We start from the raw sequence: 21108 nt of genomic DNA, 5'->3' as shown, positions 1-21108 counted from the left end.
AAGTGTACGTTTACCTTTGTGAATCTGGCCCTGTATGTAGCAACGACTACAGGTATTTTACAGCTATTTTACTAGGGATCAGGATGATTCGCTTTTGGACCATGGGTGTTGGAAAGGAAATAACGCGTGCATGTATTGGAAGAATATGACAGTAAGGCTAAACCTTCAAGGGGTAATTGTGAGGAATTATAAGTTCCATTCTGGATCATGCATTTATTCAGAGTCATTAACATTTATTTGTGGGTGCCAGTTAGTGAATACTGCTGAATCAAAGTTTGGAATAGAGGGCTGTTTAAGATCTTTCATAGTCTCAAATCCCAGACAGGTAGTCTGCTTGATAGTTTGAGTATAATCAGGCTTGGAGTAAGACCTCTGTACTTGGAACTTGGCAGTGCCCCAAATACTTGTCTCATCAATACTTTTGTTCCAATACCCATATTCCTGTATGGCCAAATTCTGATTGTTAGTTGTAGGTAGGTTTTTCAGTAGTTGTTGTGGACATTGTGCAAATTAGAAATCTGAGGGATGGAACCAGTCCTCACTCTGGAAATAGGAGAATTTCTTTAAGAAGACTGGATGACTATTAAGGGTTGGGGTTTCACAATGCTCCCACTGTGTGTAATTGGGTATTTCTCTGGGATAACTAGTTTTATGTGTATCATACTGTGCATAATGATGAAACAATACATTTCTTTGTAATTCAATGCATTCAGAGATGACTCTTCATTGTTTATGTTTGTATACAGTTTCAGTCTCAGTATCCCAAACATCGGAAATAGAACCAAGAATAAACATTTCATTCATCGAAAACTTCAACATATTTAGGAATTGCAATTTCTCAATCGGTCCCATCACCTGATAGGGAACCCTTTTCCAAACTATGCCTTCAGACAGAAAATAAGAGGTAATGTTTGCAACATAGAGATCTCATCGTGTTCTGTTGGAGAATTATGCAGTTGGAGCTCTCGAACTACGGGTTATGAAATAGTTTTTTCAGGGACACGATGTCTATTCAATAGCAGCAGAATGACAGTCAGAGTTTTTACCTATGTGATGAAAAGAAACTCTCCTGCAGTGATCTAAACATAGGAACATGGTGGTGTCAGATAACTATCACAAAATCAATGATAAGCAAGAATTTGGCACATAGTACTTTTTAATGTGGTCAATGGGCTCTGGTTATTTGTTAGTTTAACCAGACAATGAAGGCAGAATTACAGTTTGTTCACACCTTTATCCCAAGAAATGAAACAGGTGATCTGTAGTATGGCCCTAACTAGGTTTGTCTTGTTATCCCTAGTCTGTCTGAAGGCCACATGGTAACACATTTTTAAAAAAATAGGGTACAAGTTCCTTGCCCTCAATGGATAATTCATATGCAAGAAAGGTTACTGTCAGAAGGCAATTTTATATTTATTTAAAGCTAATTTTATAACCGTGTGATGTTAGTATTGTCAAAATTATGTCCACCCTAGTTTGCATCTAAGTCTTCATCCACGAGGTAGAGTTCAGAATGCTTCGCTATATGATAGCGCCTCGGGATCTGGTTGTACGGTCTCCATCATGAGTGCTGAGAATAGGCCTGGACTATTCTCATACTTCAATGAGCAAACTTTAAAGGAGTATTGTACCCTCTCAAAGCAGAAGGCGGTCAGATACTTGACTTCAGGCACTATTTTCTGACTGAATAACCCATTGGAAATGTCCAGGACTATTTTAAATTCTTTCTGTACTTGACTTGCTATTAAACCCATGATGTGTGCATTTTGAACTGTGTATGTTTGTGTATGTGAATTCAGATTTCTATAATCTAAAATTATTCTATAGGATTCATCTGATTCTCAGACTGGAAAAAGAAGAGTGATCATTGGTATTGTAGTCCATTTAGTATTGCTTCTATAGTGCAATTTGCTACTGGCTACAAGGGATATCGAGCCTGTGGTTGGGGCTCACTGCGTAAAGGAATGACATGGAATAGAGTGTTATCCCATCCTGCTCGGTTTCTCTATAAGGCTGGAGTTAGTTGATCTGCCCGTTGAGCCAGCAAAAATCAAAGCATGAGAGGAATTAATTATTTTGTGCTCCTTTAGTCCCCGAATCTTATAGCCAGTTTTTTCTTGGGATTGAAATGAAGGATGAGGTGGAACTTGCACTATCAAGAAGGCTGAAGTAATATACAGAAAAAATTCAATATTTGAGCCACACCCGGCACAAGCCTGGGCCTGGAAGACCCGCACACAAGAAGGCCTTTAACTGCTCTGCCAGTCAATCCCAGGGCAGTGAAGTTGTGTGCATGGTAAGACTATTTTCTCTATCAGGTTGGGGTGTGTGGTTTCTCTGTTATCTGGTGTACAGTGTATGTGTCACTCCAGTGAAAAAGTAACAGAGTAATGTTCAATGGAAGAAGAACATAAAACTAGAAAAGAAAAACTGTGATCTAACTTCTAAACGAAGGTCTTAAGCCTAAAGGCACAGTCCCAGTAAAAGCTGTAACAGGGCAGTGAAATAACCAGCATAAGAGAGAACTAGAAATGCTCAAAATATAGTGACCCAAATGCTGATTGATTCCAGAAAGAGACTAGGCACATGCCAACACCACTGGAAACATCTGGAAAATTAATTTATGGCTAATTCTTTCTGCACAAGATGATAATACTTTATTAGTAGGCATATTCATTTGGAGATAAATAGGCAAAATTAGAGGAGGATCCTTCAGAGACAATCCAAATGTTGTGTGGCCTTTCATTTCAGCAGATATATATGTGTACCAATGATTTGTTATGAGGGCATAGCAGTCTACATATGAAAGATTAAGGACCTTATTATAACTTTGGCGATCCTCCTGTAGCACCGCCCTGCTCCATCCACAAGATGATCACCAAGGCTGTGGTGTGCCGCCCCACCAGATTACAAACTGAATACAGGGCAGGCGGGCGGTGATTCATCGGTCTCATGGCGGTGGGCTGTTAGGCTCATAGGAGAGCCTAACATGAAGCCCGCTGTCGTGTCAGCACCTGGAGAACATTCCTGCACGGTGTGGTATGAATGCCATATATACAGAATAGGAGGTGCAATGCATACACAAGGAGCTGATGGACAGAGTGCTGAAACTTTTCAGACACTCACTCCCAACACAGATCTGTGTTGAATCCATTATCATTCTTTACCTTACTTCTCCGCCCCAGTTCAGACCCAGCCATATGCAAATAAGTCTTGCCCCTGTTCCTCATGGGAACAGTCCACCCGAAATGCCAAGCCAGATCTTTCCTGGACCAGAAAAAAGCATCCTGGGACCGGTTTCGGTGTACCACCCCTCATCAGCCAGGCTAGCTTGAATCCAGTGGCAAAGTGGGCAAGTGAGCCACATCTTTGCACTGGGAACAGGGGGGGGGGCAGTTACTTGGGCGGCACAACATGTGCCCCCCCACATGCACCTCCAGGCCTAAATCTGGAAGGGGGCCCTGTTAGTGCCCTCTCAGCTGCCTTTCTGCCCCCCTTTTCATGGAGGGTTCACCGCCATGAAAAGGGCAGTGAACAGCCAACTCCTAATATGCTTGGCGGTGTCAGCATCGCCACCGCCAGCATATTCAGGCCGGTTCAAGACCTCCGGTCCAGCAGGATTGGTGGTCACGCAGTGTGGTGCTGTCCAAACTGCTACCCTACCACCAGTATGCCGGCCCTGAGAACCCCCTTACTCTTAATAAGGCCCTAAGTCTGAAATCCACAGACTAAAGTTATTTTGTGGTCGTAGCAGTGTCTCATCAAAAAGCCTGTCAGTGAAAAAACATAAAAAAGCCTGTATCCTTTATTCAGCAATGAATGGAATCAGAGTGGTATGTGGAACACTTTTCTGAACGCACCAACAAATAAACCCGGATAAACACAATGAAACCAAACTTAGTAAAATTAGGACAGGATGTCCCAACTGGGTGAAAACTTGAGATAGATTTGCATTGCCACCTCAATTTGAAGGGATTTGCAATTTCCAAAAATGAGCAAAAAATTGGGTTTCGCAGTCAGATATAATACCATGAGGTAGCCTATGCAATCGGAAAATTTCTTGTAAAAATATTAGTCTCATATCTTTAACAGAGGTACCTTCTTTAGCGCAGTGAAATGCGCCATATTGGAAAAGAAGTCAACAGTGACCAGTATGACCCAATTACCCTCAGACTGAGGTAAAGCAGTAATAAAGTCAGTAAAAGTGGTATGCCAGGGTTCTGGAGGGAAAGGTAAAGGTTGTAGTAGCCCTGAAGGTTTAGTATGAGACGTTTCATTTTGGTTGCAGACTGGACAAGAACTCCCATATAACTCAGTGTTTTCTCTAATAGACTCCAGATTCGACTTGAGACCCCTATGGCCAGCAGTTGGGGAGTCATGGCACATTTGAAATACATCTACTCTTTGTGCCATTGTGGGAATAAATAGTGTTCTTACATTGAATACTAAATAGTTTCTTCAGAAAGTTTGTCCTTGGAGGGAGTTCCACTCTTCTTGAGAGATTCTAGGATACTCATCTTGGATCTTCTCCAGAGAGGATTGTAAACTCTTATTATTCGTTGAGGAGATAAAAAGTTCTGATCAAGCAATAATGGAACTTCGGGATATATGGGTGATAGTGCATCCACTAAAAGATGTTGGTGCTGGATATACCGGTAATATTGAATATGTACAGGCTAAAGAATTATACCCAGCAAGCCTTATGGCTGTTTCTGCACTGTTGTTTCTAAGGCATTGACGTTTTTGATAATCAGTATGTATTTCAGAAGGCTCTTGAGCTCTTATTAAGAAATGTCTCTACTCTGTGAGGCTTTTTTAATTGCTAAGAGCTCTCTTTCAAATAAGAAATTATTATTTTCTGCATCTGACAGAATATAGGACAAAAAGAAGATTGCATGTTCAAGACCATCATCTTCCTGCCGTTGCAGAAGCGCAGCTCTGACAGCTCGGTCTGAGGCATCCATTTACACAATTACATTTTTAGTGGTGTCAGGATGATGCAGGATTGATGTTGGTATCAATGCTCTTTTTAAGCTTAGAAAAGCATTATCAGCTATTTCATCCCAGTGAAAGCAGTGTAGTGTAGTTCCTATATCCCTGATAGGCTCTGCGCATTGAAATCGTATACACTATAGTTTGACATAGGACTGAGGTCAGTATGTCTCTATCGAGTACATTTAACTTAATTACTTGTGTGTGCCAGCTAACTCAGAGGTCACTTGAAACTTCTCGAACAAAAAAGAAGGGATTTGTTTCTGACAACCACATAAACATGACAACTTTGTTTCCCTTCAGAATCGGAACAGTCTCAGAATCGTGGAAACAATAGATAACAGTTTCACTCAGTCAATCGTGCATGCTTTATTTCTACAGAGTTTGCACAAGAATAGAGAAATGGGTGTTTCAATAAAAAGGGTTTATTTCTCATGCAAGAGATATGAACTGCTACAATCGTAAAACAGAATGCGAAGTATAATACGTACAGCGCTAGCAATAAGATACAATAATACAGCAATATCATGGCTTGTAGCTATGACATATATTCATAAAAATACATACATGAATAACACAGGCTAAAATACTCATCTGGTGCTTCTAAAATAATACTACCCCAGTGTACCTAACCTAAGTGTAGTACGAGGGAAGAAGTAGGTGCTGTTTAGCTATATTGTAGTTTAGCCAAGAGTTGCCAAAAGTTCCTCTAGGTTCTAGTCCGCTCCATACCTTAGAATGAGTGAGGTTGGAATCTCTTTCCGGGTATCGATCTCTAACACCCCGCAAGGGGAGTAGAAACACTGGAGCTGGATTCTCTGCGAGGAGGATGACAGCGTCTGGTCAGTGCATCAGGCGGGGACTTGACTTCCTTCCGAACTTGCCATGGTGAGCCGCGTTGTGCAAGTAGGCAGCCGAACCGTAGTTTGCCATGGCAAGTGAAGATATATTTATACCTTGAAGGTGTTTAGGAATGCCAGTATTGATGTACAAGTTGGGCATAAGAACGTCATGAAGGAACCCCTAAGGAATAGATGTTCATGCATAATAAATGAGTTCTTGGAGAAATCAATATCCAAGCAACGGCTTAGGAGTCTGGTTTTCCAAGAACTCGTTGTGACATAGATGAACGGATGTAAATAGCCATTCTGTATTTAGTTAGCATGAGTTATGCCTAAATAAGGGCTAGATTTCTATGCCTATATAAGGACAATGTGAATTGTACCTATATAAGGGCATTAATCGGGAAATTCATACGGAATCTAAAATGAAACACAACACCGACTCCACTTTCGTATGTATGACATTACTAAATTCTAAACATGCTAAACATATCTAAATCATAGCTACACATGGATGGCTAAGAACATGTCTAAAGATGCAGTCGAAAAAATGCATTCAAAACTGTTGCGTTGCATAAAATGCAATTGTGCTGTACATATTAAAGCAATGTTTTCATTCTAAAGCATAAGTTGGCAATGAATGCTAATTGAATGAATACACACACACACACACACATATATATATATATATATATATATATATATATATATATATATATATATATATATATATATATATATATATATATATATATATATATATATATATATATATATATATATATATCCAACGGAAGAGTCGTCCCCTCTCAGAAGAGCCCACAGGCAGGTAGGTTTGAATCACGTTTTTAATCAGCAGGTTTACATCACAGAAAGTGATAAGGCAAAGTCCTGTTTACAATGAGGCCTTGCGGAGCATTTCCTCAGAAGCTGTTTCAACGCTGTGTGGAGCCAGAGTTTTTTTAACCACTAGCACCTGCCCCGATGGGCGTTGACTCCCCCAAAGCCTGCTGGTGCTTTGAGTCCTGTATTTAGTGCAAGTGCGCTGCTCCCAGAGTTGCAATACTTTAGACAAATAACACCCCAGTGGGTTAGGAAATTGTCTCATTTTTAACTGTGATGTGAATAGCCACCTGCAAAACGACCTGTCTGCCAAATCTCGCTGTTTGCCATGTAGCTGCAGCTCGAACCACCTGTTCCGTGGCAGGGCTCCTCCCCGACCGGGACCGGCCGGTAAAACATCCAACGTAAGAGTCGTCCCCTCTCAGAAGAGCCCACAGGCAGGTATTATTATTATTATTATTATTATTATTAATGACATTTATTAAGCGCCTGGTTACGCCACTGGCGTGTCCCCGCGCTATGACAAGTGGAGTGACTGTCCCCCCTCCTCCCAACCAAGCTATCTGCTGAAAAGGTGCGTTTTAAGTTTTTTCCTAAACTGGACTTCGGAGGGTTCAAGCCGAAGTTCCAGCGGAAGATTATTCCAGCGCTTGGGAGCAAGGTATCTAAAGGATCTACCTCCCATACGAGCTTTGAATATTCTTGGGACTTTTAGCAGCCCGGTCTGCGAGGACCGAAGACTGCGTGCAGGCTCATAATGGGATACTAGGCTCTGGAGCGGAAGAGGTGCTTTGCCGTTCAAGATACGATGACAAGTGGCAAGGGCCTTAAACTCCACTCTCCTCTCAATGGGGAGCCAGTGGAGGGCCCGTAAGGCTGGTTTGGCGGATGACCTCCTATGGAGTCTGAGGACCAGCCGCGCTGCCGCATTTTGAAGAACCTGCAGGCGGCCGATGACCCTGCCTTGGCCCCCAAATAGAGCAGGTTCCCATAATCAAGTCGGGAGGTGACCAAGGCATGCACCAGTGTCTGACGAGCAGAAATGGGAAGCAGATCTAATACTTTCCTAAGGGCTCTCAGAACACTGAAGCATATCCCTGCCACCCGACCGACCTGTGGGCCAAAGGTGAGGTCCTTATCCAGACACACGCCAAGGTTCCTGGCCTCACGGCAGGGAGCAGGAACTTCCCCCAGACAGGGTGGCCACCACGCCGACGACCACGCAGACGGTGCACCCCCCACCACGAGCACCTCGGTCTTGCTCCCGTTCAACTTTAAACAGTTTGCAGACATCCAGGCAGCAAGGTCTTTCATGCAGTTCCTGAAGATGTCCGCACTAAGTCCGGGCGCGCGCGATAGGGAGATGACCAACTGCGTGTCATCGGCGTAGGACACCAAGCGGAGACCATACCCCTCCACGATAGCCGCCAGGGGGGAGACGTAGATGTTGAATAGAGTTGGGCTCAGGGACGAACCCTGAGGTACGCCCTGGCCCAACTCAATCTCCCTGGAGTAACAGTCACCCAATCTGACTTGAAAGCACCTCTCAGAAAGGAAGGACTTGATCCAGCCAAGCGCAGCTCCTGTCACCCCTCCTCCATTCAGACACTGTAGCAAGGTGGAATGTGCTACAGTGTCGAATGCTGCGCTTAAGTCTAATAGGATCAATGCCATCGTTTGGCCCTCGTCTACTCCCTGTCTGAGTGCTTCCACCGCCACGAGGAGAGCCGACTCCGTCGAGTGACGGGGGCGGAAGCCAAATTGCGAGTCGTGGAGTAGCGAAGCCGTCTCCACGAACTGCATAAGCTGTATGTTGGCTATTTTTTCCGCCACCTTCGCCATATAGGGAAGGAGGGAAATAGGACGGAGGTTATCCAGCTTTTCGAAGCTAACGTTGGTCTTCTTTTGCAGAGGAAGTACCACTGCCTGTTTCCAAGCCTTCGGGACCACCTGAGACTCAAAGGAGATGTCCAGTAGCTGACGCACATAGGGCTCTAGTACTGGCAAACTGTCCTTTAGCCGACTGGGAGTGGTCGGATCTCTAGGGGAACCGGATTTTATGGATCCACAAATACGGAGAAGCTCCGTAGTGGAAGGAGTGACAAAAGTAGTTAGCTGATGTTCCCCTTCCATTCTTGGGAATTCCGAGGGGGCAGGACCACTGTCTGTCCTCTGGGGGAAGGAATTGTAGATGTTGGAGACCTTGGTTGCAAAGAACTCAGCAATTCGATTGCAGCCCTCCGTGGTGCAGAGTTTCTTAGGCACTGCGGCGGGTTTTCCTATTGCAATAGATTTATAAATAGAGAAAAGCTCCTTGGTGGACTGCTTTGCTTCCTCTATCTTATTGCAGTAGTACAATGATTTGGCCTTCCTAATCAGCGTGTGATAGGCACGTCTGCAATCTATGTAAACTGTTTTGGCCTGCGTGGAATAAGCTATCCTCCATTGCCTTTCGGCGCGTTTACATGTTGCTTTGGCCGTTCGCAGATCCTCATTGTACCAAGGTGCCGATCGTTGCACTCGGCCCCCTGATTTCGCCATACCCAAAGGTGCCACCTGATTCAGGGCTTCCAGAATGCGCTGGTCAAGGTTGGAATTAATTTCCTCAGCCCCATCGCCCCCAGGATGACCTTTCTCGGTGAGTGCCAGGTTGAATTACGTTTTTAATCAGCAGGTTTACATCACAGAAAGTGATAAGGCAAAGTCCTGTTTACAATGAAGCCTGACGCGTTTCATGCTCTTGCCGAGCATTTCCTCAGAGGCTGTTTCAACGCTGTGTGGAGCCAGAGTTTTTTTTTTTTTTTTTTAACCACTAGCACCTGCCCCGATGGGCGTTGACTCCCCCAGAGCCTGCTGGTGCTTTGAGTCCTGTATTTAGCGCAAGTGCGCTGCTCCCAGAGTTGCAATACTTTAAACAAATAACACCACAGTGGGTTAGGAAATTGTCTCATTTTTAACTGTGATGTGAATAGCCACCTGCAAAACGACCTGTCTGCCAAATCTCGCTGTTTGCCATGTAGCTGCAGCTCGAACCACCTGTTCCGTGGCAGGGCTCCTCCCCGACCGGGACCGGCCGGTGAAACATCCAACGTAAGAGTCGTCCCCTCACAGAAGAGCCCACAGGTAGGTAGGTTTGAATCACGTTTTTAATCAGCAGGTTTACATCACAGAAAGTGATAAGGCAAAGTCCTGTTTACAATGAAGCCTGACGCGTTTAATGCTCTTGCCGAGCATTTCCTCAGAGGCTGTTTCAACGCTGTGTGGAGCCAGAGTTTTTTTAACCACTAGCACCTGCCCCAATGGGCGTTGACTCCCCCAGAGCCTGCTGGTGCTTTGAGTCCTGTATTTAGCGCAAGTGCGCTGCTCCCAGAGTTCCAATACTTTAAACAAATAACACCCCAGTGGGTTAGGAAATTGTCTCATTTTTAACTGTGATGTGAATAGCCACCTGCAAAACGACCTGTCTGCCAAATCTCGCTGTTTGCCATGTAGCTGCAGCTCGAACTACCTGTTCCGTGGCAGGGCTCCTCCCCGACCGGGACCGGCCGGTAAAACATCCAACGTAAGAGTCGTCCCCTCTCAGAAGAGCCCACAGGAAGGTAGGTTTGAATCACGTTTTTAATCAGCAGGTTTACATCACAGAAAGTGATAAGGCAAAGTCCTGAAACCATTTCATTTCAGATTACATAATCATTCAGTTGTGGACAAAGTCATATATTGTCTCTGGAAGTATTCAAATTATTCTTGTTCTCTATGAGTAGTTATACTATACGCAGATTACTTGTGCCAAAAGATGAAAAATACAAATTTGGATGGGAAGTCCTAAAGGCTTAAGAATCTGGTTTTCCAAGAACTAATTGTGATGAAGATGAATGGATGTAGTTGACCATGCCACTGGTGTAACGAAGATTGAGGGGGCCTCCCTGCACGGTGTGAAGAGGGGCCCCCCTCCGGGCTCTATCAGGAGCTCTCTGTCCAGAGTTTAGTGTCGAGGGGGCCCCCTGGCGCTTAGGGCCTCCTCTCACCGCGGGGGCTGCAGGGGCCTGTGTTTTGCCCCTGGACCATGCCTGTATTTGGTTAGCATGAGCAATGCCTAAACAAGGGTTGAATTTATATGCCTAAATAAGGGCAATGTGAATTGTTACTATATAAGGGCATAAATTGGGAAATCTATTATACGGTATCTAAATCAACACACAACAGCGGTGGCGAAGCATGGCTTACTTTAGGATTCTGGTAATTCCTCTGGTGAATTGGGAAAATTCTCATTAAATTGCCTCTAGAAGTTAGCAAACCCTAAGAAAAACTGGCTTTCTTTCACATTCGGATGGAGTAGGCCAATCCAGAATGGCAGAAACCTTGCACTGATCCATACAGACCCATGTACTGTTGATCCGATAGCCTAGGTATTCTGTTTGGGTTTTAGTCAAATTCACATTTCTCCACTTTACAAAATTGTTGTTTCTGACTGAGCCTAAGGAGATCTGATATGCTGATAATGTAGGAGTGGATCTTTGGTGAATACTAGGATATCATCAGTATATACTACCACGCATTGGTTAAGCATGTCTGAGAAGATATGGTCCATGAATCATTAGAAAACTGTTGGAACATTGCTGAACTCAAAGGGCATGACACGATATTCAAAATAGCCCGGTGAGGTTCTAAAGACAGTCTTCCACTCATATCCTTCCTTTATGCGTAATAGATGGTAGGCTCCATGCATTTCTACTTTGGTGAAAGTCTTAGAGCCTCTGATAGCTTCCAGGATATCTTTGATCAAAGGCAATGGGTAACAATCTTTTAGGGTAATCCTATTTAGTTCCCTATAGTTGATGCAAGGTCCTAATTCGTTTTATTTCACAGGGACGAAGAACAGGGCAGCTGCAGTTGGAGATGAGGACCAGAGAATAAGGTCATTCTGCAAGTTCTCCTCCTGGTATTGCCTTAGGATTACCTTTTCAGATTCAGAGAGGGGATACATTCTGCCAAAGAGAATGGTAGCTCCTGGCTAAATAGTAATGGTGCCATTGAGAATCTAATGACGTGGCAAAAATAGTTGTTTTAGCTTCTCGAATGTACCACCAAAGTCCAGATTTTGTCAGACACACCCTGTGGAGAGTTGATCATACTGATGTATGTTCTATGATGGTTGACTAGCTCCTTAGGGGTCCAGTAAGCTTCTGTGGAGTAACAAAATGTATGACAGAATTGAGAAGTTAAGGAAATTGTCTGAGTTTTCTAGTTTATATACAGGTTGTGTTGTCAGCCAGGGGATTTCTAAGATTACCCTGACCTTAGGATAGAAAATGAGGTCTAAGGAGAGTTTCATGATGATTACCAAAAGTAAGAACCATAGGTGTTCTACATTCTTTGTCAGCTCCAGAAACTAGAGGTGTACTATCTACAGTGTGAACTTGTTGAGGAGTCTCCTTAGTAATGCAAGGAATGTTTGGCTCTTATGCCCAAGCTTCGCCCAAATACATGCCACAACCCCCACTGTATAGGAGGGCTAAAATATGTTTCTTACCCACACTCGATGCTCTATGAATATAGGCTTAAAAAAAGGGAGGTTTTGTATTTTCCAGATGTTTCAGCAAAAGGGGTTTGATGTCTACCTGTCTGTTCCTCCTTTACAAAGGACAGGGCCTGCTGTTTCCTGGCAGCTTCTGAGGACCTACTGGACAGACACTGACTAGGTGCTCTGGCGATCCGCAGCACATATAAATTCCGTGTTTGAGTCAATGATCTTGTTCGGCCTATGTAAGAGTTCCAAGGCTATGCCAATCTGCATTGACTCTTCACTAGTAGAAACAGTGGATTCTTCAAGAGAAGCCTCTACTTTCCATATTTACAGTCTAGTGCTGCTCTAGGCGGACGAAGGATGGGCTCTATGTCTTTCAAATCTACGTTCCCGCAATCGTTGCTCAATATGTAGGGCCTGATCCATCAATGTAGAAAGATTATCCGCTCAGGTTGAATGAACCAATTAAACCTTGATCTCTTCTTTGAGGCCCTTGTGAAAAAGAGTAACTAACGTTCATTTCACCCTTGAAGTTTCTGCTGCTAGCTGGCGAAAACTAATATAATGGGGCATAAAACAGGTAACGTAGGACAAAAAACTCTTGCCCTCTTTGTTAAATATCTCAGAGTGCATCTTAAGCGGAGAATTCTAAGTCAGGTCTCTTGAACATTCCAATAACACCTTCAATGTATTAGGGTTGCCTGAGAAGCGTGGAATTGTTGAAGAGACAGGTGGAACATCAGATTCCTTAGCTGCCAGGGCTTGCCACAGAGCCATGTTCTTGTCTGATAGTTGTTGCAGCTTCTGCGTCTTTTGCTGGACAGTCTGTACTAAGGCCTGGTCTTGGTCTAGCAGACAATGACTTCAGACGGGGAACATAAATTCAACAAGAGGAGGGAGGGAGAGGAGGAAGTGGATTCGATCTCCCCCAACAATTCGATTAAACAAAATAGAATCCACTCTGAAGGTGGTAGTGATCCCTACAGTGGTGGGGAGCACACAGTCTTGTTTGAATACCCCTCACACACCAACATGCCCCTTGGTGTCCTGCTTCATCATCGGGGCCTTCGCACCCCTCTACGGGATGCGGCGTGCTGCGACTCACGACTACGTAGGAGCACTGATAGTGAACTATGTGTTTGTGTGTGTGAGAGGGAGAGTGAGTGGGGAGGTGAAAAGTGAAGGTAAAAAATACCTGGCTCGTAGGAAAAAATATTTATTACGTCCTCGGCTGGTATTATTAAAAGGGGTGCAAGATGAGGTTGTAAGTTATACGTATTAGGGTATATCAACCTCGGATGTGCGTCGACATGTTTCGGAGTATAAGAACTCCTTCTTCAGGACGAGGATATGCACAACTATCCTTACCTTACTCACATGGGGTTTGAATGTAAAAGTGTATTCTACAAAAAACACAAGGTGAAATGTACCTATAGGTGTTATTATTTGAATAAGCTCTGTTGCGCCCAATTGGCGTTGAAGATACAGAACCTGTAGGATAAACAAAAGCATAATAAAGATCACAGTCGGACGTCCAGGAACAGGAACAAATAATTCCATACAAGGGAGGGTAAAGGTGAACCAAAAATAAGGTTCAAGGACCCTGTGGAAAAAAGAAGAAAAAGACGACACACAATAGACACAGACATACACTGATGAAAGAAACGCCAACTTTCTTCCCAGACATGGCCTATGGAAGAAGCAAAAGATATTCATAGATGTGGCTTACTTATGGACCAAGGTTAGCTGACCTCATGAGCCTTAGCGTAGCATTGGGGGTTCCTTCCTCACTGCTCAAATTAGCAACCTATAAGATGTTAAAGGTTGGTTTTAGGGTCATGAATATGCAGTAACCCTGGATATCCTAGTGGGTACCCCTTGTTTGACCAACAAAACTCACGGTTACTGCACGACCTACTAGGCTGCCTTCCCCTCAACGCGGCTCCGACAATGTGTCGAGTCGTGCTGGCCTGTCTCCTTATATACTGCCAAAACTGCTTCAATTAGGTAGTAATTAGAAGCGGAATGATGCCCAAAGAAGGACAGAGTCCCTCCATAAGCTCCGGTATTGCGCGCTCGGCAAGGGCGTAATGGCGGCGGTAAGGCTCATGCGCTTAAAGTAAGTGTTCCGAACTGCGCAGATGCCTAAAACCAATGTCACCCGTACGTATGCGGTGAAGCTCGTGGAGCTGACTAGGAGGTTCCGCACACGTTTCCCAGGCGCATGCGTATGAGGCCAGTTTAGAAGTCTACGAGCCTATGTGGAGACGCTAGTCATTCGCGCACGCGCGTTAAGAAAATGGGAGCTGTTGCGATCTTATCAGCTACCCGGACAGTTGGAACTATGCAGAATATGCACATGTCGGGCTCGATAGTTTGTTGATGTACTCAGATGGACATGGTGGTGCTCATATGGTTAGAGCTGTTGGAACCTTAATAACCGTCCAAAAAGGGTTAACTAAACATAATCTGCACACACAGATCGGCTCATATCAAACACTCAATATTTGTCTGATGACAACAAACAACCAATATAGCGGTGTTCATGTGGTTGGAGGTTGTGCCTAGGTTTTAGTTCAGCTTATACACAAAGAGCCAGAAAAGGGTGGTTTGCATTTTAAAGAAGAGCCCAATAGGTTAAGGTGTATCAGCGCAATTGGCTCCAAGGAATAGAGTCGTTCAGTCCAGCAGTGTCCGTACCCAGACGGAACACCCACCTCTGCTCTTTTTCGAATAGACCAACATCCGTTGGTAATTGTTAAATCACTGTCCACTGTAATTCGTTCACACAGTGTTGATACTCCAGGAAATGAGCTGCCATTTTTGTCGTTGATTTCTTACATCTTATGTTGCTCTTGTGTTCATTAATCCTGATTTTAACAGCCCTTGTTCAAGACCTGGCTATTCACCGCATAAATTTAATAAACTCCTGACTTGCCCCGGAATCCGGACAATTCATAGCGCCAAGACACCTTCGGGCATTCGTGCGCTTTAGAAATAGACAAATCAAATCAAATCAAATCAAATCAATCAAATCTTGTGGTCATGCCCACGTATTCCTTGTTTCAAGGGCATGTGATTAGATAAACAACGTTCTTACTGTTACAGTTAGTGAACGTTCGTTGTTCCCATCAGACGGGGAACCCCAGATGGAGGAAAACGCATAAGGGAAAAAACCCTCTAGGTGACAGCAAGAAATCCGGTGATGGAGGAGCAGGACAACACCATAAGCAGGTAGCTAGTTCGCAGGACAAAAGTTGGAAGAGCTGGAATCAAAATCTCAAGGTAAAAACTGAGACCTCAGGACAGGAACCTGGAGCAAAGAAATGCACCTAAGACTAGGAACCGTTGCAACCCAATTGAAGACGGCTTCCTTATATACTTTGGAAAACAGGGAATTGCATCAAAAGCCGGCAACGCCATTTTAGATTGGGAGACTCTGGTAGGACAAGATAGCAGGCTGGCTATTTTCTGTGGAGGGAATACTGGGAGCAGGAAATGAGAATGACCTAATGGCTGCCCCTACAGCAAGGCACCCCCAGAAAGAAGAAAGGTGGCGTAGGAAGTTGTTCCAGTGGGCCAGCCGCTTACAGGTAAGGTTTAGGCAAGAAACACACAGCCCACCAGCCTCTCCTGCACTGAGCAACACTTGCCCCGCTGCACACACCACCCACCCAAATCAGCCTTGGAAAGCTGAGTCAGGCTGGACACCAGCAGCACAACACTGCAAGGAAATAATTCCTTCATATACCACAAAGAGAAAAAGAAAACATTGCAGGGAATAGAAATAGATCCCATTTGTAATACTATTGCAGAGGATCAAATAGAGCAATACATCATAATAAACCTATTAACTTACTAACCGTGAGTCATCACATAAATAAATCAATGGAAAGAACCAAAAGAAAAAGGAGGAACACAATATATTAAACAAATGTACTGTTACATCTTCCATCTGGTGGCCTGAAAAGCTGGGTCCTCCACCTGTCCCAGTGGAAAAGGCTAGAAACCTGGGAGTGATCTTTGACAGTAAGCTGTCCTTTGACCTTCACACCAATAAGGTTGTCTCTTCAGCATTCTTCATTTTGAAAAAAATTAAGAAACTACTGCCTTACCTCCCTACCTCAGCTGGAAAAACTCTGGTTTCTACCTTAGTTTTCTCAAAAATAGACTATGGGAACGCTCTCTTTTTACACACTCAGAAGCGCGTCCTAACGAAGTTGCAGTCTATACAGAATGCGGCTGCAAGGATTCTCCTAAATATCCCTCGTCGCAAGCCCACCACCCCTGCCATCCGCCACCTCCACTGGCTGAGAGTCGAGAGCCGCATTAAATTTAAGGCCCTCTGCATTGCCTATAAGGCAGTACATGGCATAGGACCCAGGTTCCTTACCGAAGCTTTTCAGCTTTATACTCCCAAGAGGCAATTAAGATCGGCTAACACCAGTCTCCTCCCTGTACCGCTTACAAGAACTGCCACCTGGGGAGACAGGCGCTTTTTGGTGACCACTCCAAAACTTTGGAATCTTTTGCCACTGGCCATTAAGACCGCCCCGAACCTGATGAGCTTTCGCAGGCTCTTGAAAACATGGTTGTTCAACCAGTAAGATGATGGCTGATTCTAGTAGCTCCACAGCGCCGAGACACCCCAGGGTATTTGTTGCGCTATAAAAATCTCGAAAATAAATAAATAAATAAATTACATCAGCACTTTCAATGTAAATGTAAACCACGTGAACCCCTTGAGGGTAGGAAGAGGGAGGCACCATATCAACACATGCATGTAGCCCCATAGTGTGATCAATGGAATAAGGTTAAAATTTATTAGGATCACTACCCCTTGCTAGACACATTGACCGATCAGCAATCCAATGTAGTGAAATGTCTCGGGCGTTTCTTATCAGTCTTTGATTGGAGGGCTTACCGAATCACATCCCACTCTGGGATCGAGGGATCCTTTTGTTTTTGGCTTTGGAGGAGCACTTAAAACGTTCACCTACGCCGCAGCCCACTTAATCATTTCGCACAGCCAAGTAGACCACGTAGGTGATCCAGATGACTTCCAATTCATAGCAATACCATGTTTACCTATCAGCAAGGCGATAAGTAAACATGGTATGGTATGAGCGACCCTTGACCCTGTCACCAGGCAGGTCGCCCCCCTAGCCACCGCATGGTCCTCCCCGTGCCGGATGCTGTGTATTCCGCTCTGACCGCTGTTTCCTTCTGGATTTCTCATTACTTTGTGCCTGTGATTCGCCGTATCTGGTATTGTTTCCCCTCGCTCCCCCTTGCCCTCTGTGCCCTCCCGCTTCCCGCCTCTGACGCTGTTTTCCTTTTTGTATTTTCCCACCTCTGACTCTGTTTTCCTTTTTGTATTTTCCCTCCTCTGACGCTGTTTTCCTTTTTGTATTTTCCCGCCTCTGACGCTGTTTTCCTTTTTGTATTTTTCGTTTAACCTTGTGCCTGTGATTTCGCTGTCCCGCTTTTGCCTTCTGTTATCCGATTTCCCCCCTGCTATCTGTCATTGTATTTCCCCTCGCTTCCCCTTGCCTTCCGTGCCCTCCCGCTTCCCACCGCTGCTCCCTGCGGCACCACCCCGCTGTTCCCATTCGCCACCGCGCTCCCGCTTCCCAGCTGCTCCTCCCTCCCTCAGTCCCTCATATCGAGGCCGCACGGAGAACGCGCGCAGCGGACGCGCGCAGCGGGGCGCCGATTATGCGCCAAAGGCAAGCCCGTCTGCGCCCGTCCGTGCCTGGACCGCGCCCAGCGCCAGAACCCCTGATCCTCGCCAATGCCAGCGCACCCGTCGAAATTACAATGACGCAACCCTCCACGGACACAATGCCGGACGCGGAACCCCGCCTGCTACCGAGCCACCCCGAGACGCACCCACGGACCCTTCACCTGCCAAGCCTGCAAATTCACCTGCCTCCGGACCTGCACCGCACCCGCTAAGCCGAGCACCTGCAGCAACCACCTCAAGTGCATCCTGCTCAACACCGGCTCCGTCCACAGACACGCCGTCGAGCTCTGGAACCTGCTCGACACAACATCACCAGACATAGCCTTCCTCGCTGAAACCTGGATGAACGCCTCCTCGGCGCCCGACAACGCCATCGCCATCCCGGACAGATACAAGATCACCCGGAGGGACCGCGTCAACCAGACGGGAGGAGGCATCGCCATCGTACACAAGAACATCATCCGCATCATGACCAGCTCCGACGACACTTTCACCGCCACCGAACACCTCCACTTCCAGATACACACAGACCCCAAGACCACCCTCAGAGGCACCCTCATCTACAGACCCCCGGGACCACGCACACATTTCAGCGAAGACATCACAGACTTCGTCAGCCCACACGCCCTCCCCTCCGTTGACTGAATCCTCCTAGGGGACCTGAACTTCCACCTGGAGAACAACAAGGACAACAACACCACCACCCTGCTGGACAACCTCGCCACCCTCGGGCTCAAGCAACTGGTGAACACTGCCCACCCACTACGCCGGCCAAACACTTGACCCAGTCTTCTCCTCCAGCAAGTACATCTACTTCAGCCCTTCCACCGGACTTCATTGGACTGACCACAGCTGCGCCCACTTCAGCTTCAGAAGAACCACGACCCACCACCACCCGCAACAGATTCCTCGCAGGAACTGGAACAAGATCACCGCCGACCAGCTCACCACCTCCCTCAGCCAGAACCCTCCCGCCAGCACAACGGACCCCAACGAAGCAGCCAACAACCTCACACAGTGGATCACCAACTGCGCAGACGACCTCGCTCCACTGAAGACCCCTCCCAGCGGACACGGCAGCAAGAAAGCCTCTTGGTTCACCGACGAACTTAATGACTCCAATAAGAACTGCCGCACCCTCGAGAAAGCCTGGCGCAACAACCAAACCACAGACAACATGACTGCCCTGAAGCACGCCCCTGCAAACACCACCAGCTGATCCAGACCACCAAGAAGACAGCATTCAAAGAACGACTGGACAACAACGCCCACAACAGCAAGGAACTCTTCAGCATCGTCAAAGAGCTCTACAACCCCAACGCCGGAAACAACGACATTTCTCCCTCGCAAGACCTCTGCGACTCACTCGCCTCGTTCTTCCACCGCAAGATCGCCGAAATACACAACAGCTTCGGCGCACCAACCACGCACCGAACCACCGAACCAACGCCCCCCACCACCACCCTTTGCGCCTGGACTCCGGTCAGCACCGAAGACACCACCCGCACGATGAACACCATCCACTCCGGATCCCCAACCGACCCCTGCCCCACCAAGTCTTCAACAAGGCCGACTCCATCATCGCACCCCAACTCCGGGACGTCATCAACGCCTCCTTCAACACCGCCACCTTGCGGGAAAGCTGGAAGCATGCCGAGCTCAGCGCCCTCCTGAAAAAACCAACAGCGGACCCCACCGACCTCAAGAACTTCCGCCCCATCTCGCTCCTCCTCTTTCCGGCCAAAGTCATCGAGAAGACCGTCAACAGACAGCTGGCCGCCTTCCTCGAGACGAATGGATCCCTCGACCACTCGCAGTCCGGCTTCCGAGCCAACCACAGCACCGAGACCGCCCTCATCGCAGCCACTGACGACATCAGATCCCTGCTCGATAAGGGGAAAACAGCGGCCCTCATCCTCCTGGACCTCTCTGCAGAGTTCGACACTGTCTGCCACCGCACCCTAGTGCAACGCCTCAACAACATTGGAATCCAAGAGAAGGCACTGAAGTGGATCATCTCGTTCCTCGACGGAAGAACCCAGAGAGTCCGCCTCCCCCCGTTGATCCGAGGCCACAGAAGTCATCTGCGGCGTACCACAGGGATCATCACTCGGCCCCACCCTCTTCAATGTCTACATGAGCCCCCTCGCAGCCATCGCACGCCAACACAACCTCAACATCATCTCCTACGCCGACGACACCCAGCTGATCCTCTCCCTCACCAACAACCCAGCCACCACCAGAACGAGCCTACACGAAGGGATGAGAGGCGTCGCCGAGTGGATGAAGAACAGCCGCCTGAAACTGAACTCAGACAAGACGGAAGTCCTCATCCTAGGGTCATCGCCCTCCGCCTGGGACGACTCCTGGTGGCCTCCGGCCCTGGGCACCGCACCCAAGCCAACAGACCACGCACGTAACCTGGGCTTCATCCTTGACTCCTCCCTCTCGATGACCAGACAAGTCAACGCCGTCTCATCATCATGCTTCAACACCCTGCGCATGCTCCGAAAGATCTTCTGGTGGATCCCCAACGAAACCAGGAAGACGGTCACCAGGCACTTGTCACCAGCCGACTGGACTACGGAAACTCCCTCTACGCCGGACCCACAGCCAAACTCCAGAAAAGACTCCAACGCATCTAGAACGCCTCCGCTCGACTCATCCTGGACATCCCCCGACACAGCCACATCTCCTGCCACCTGAGAGACCTGCACTGACTCCCCGTCAGCAAGAGGATCACGTTCAGACTCCTCACCCACGCACACAAGGCTCTCCACGATCAAGGCCCCAAGTACCTCAACAACCGCCTGACCTTCTAAACGCCCACCCGCCAGCTAAGGTTGACCAGCCTCGCCCTCGCTGCCGTTCCACGCATCCGCAGAGCCACCGCCGGAGGAAGATCCTCTCCTACCTGGCAACCAAGACATGGAACTCCCTCCCCATCCACCTTCGGCTAACCTAGGACCATCTCACCTTCAGGAAGCTACTCAAGACCTGGCTTTTCGAGCAGTAGCGGACCCCTCCCCCCCAGCGCCTTGAGACCCTTCCGGGTGAGTAGCACGCTTTATAAATGTCATGATTGATTGATTGTCTATAAACTTGGGTATAGCCTTAGCTTTAGAAAGTCTAGGAAATTAGACTAGAAGGTAGGTTTCCAT

The sequence above is a fragment of the Lissotriton vulgaris genome, chromosome 1_1 (genome assembly GCF_964263255.1).
Source record: "Lissotriton vulgaris chromosome 1_1, aLisVul1.2, whole genome shotgun sequence".
Taxonomy (NCBI): Eukaryota; Metazoa; Chordata; class Amphibia; order Caudata; family Salamandridae; genus Lissotriton; species Lissotriton vulgaris.
Note: the sequence above shows the minus strand (reverse complement) of the source record.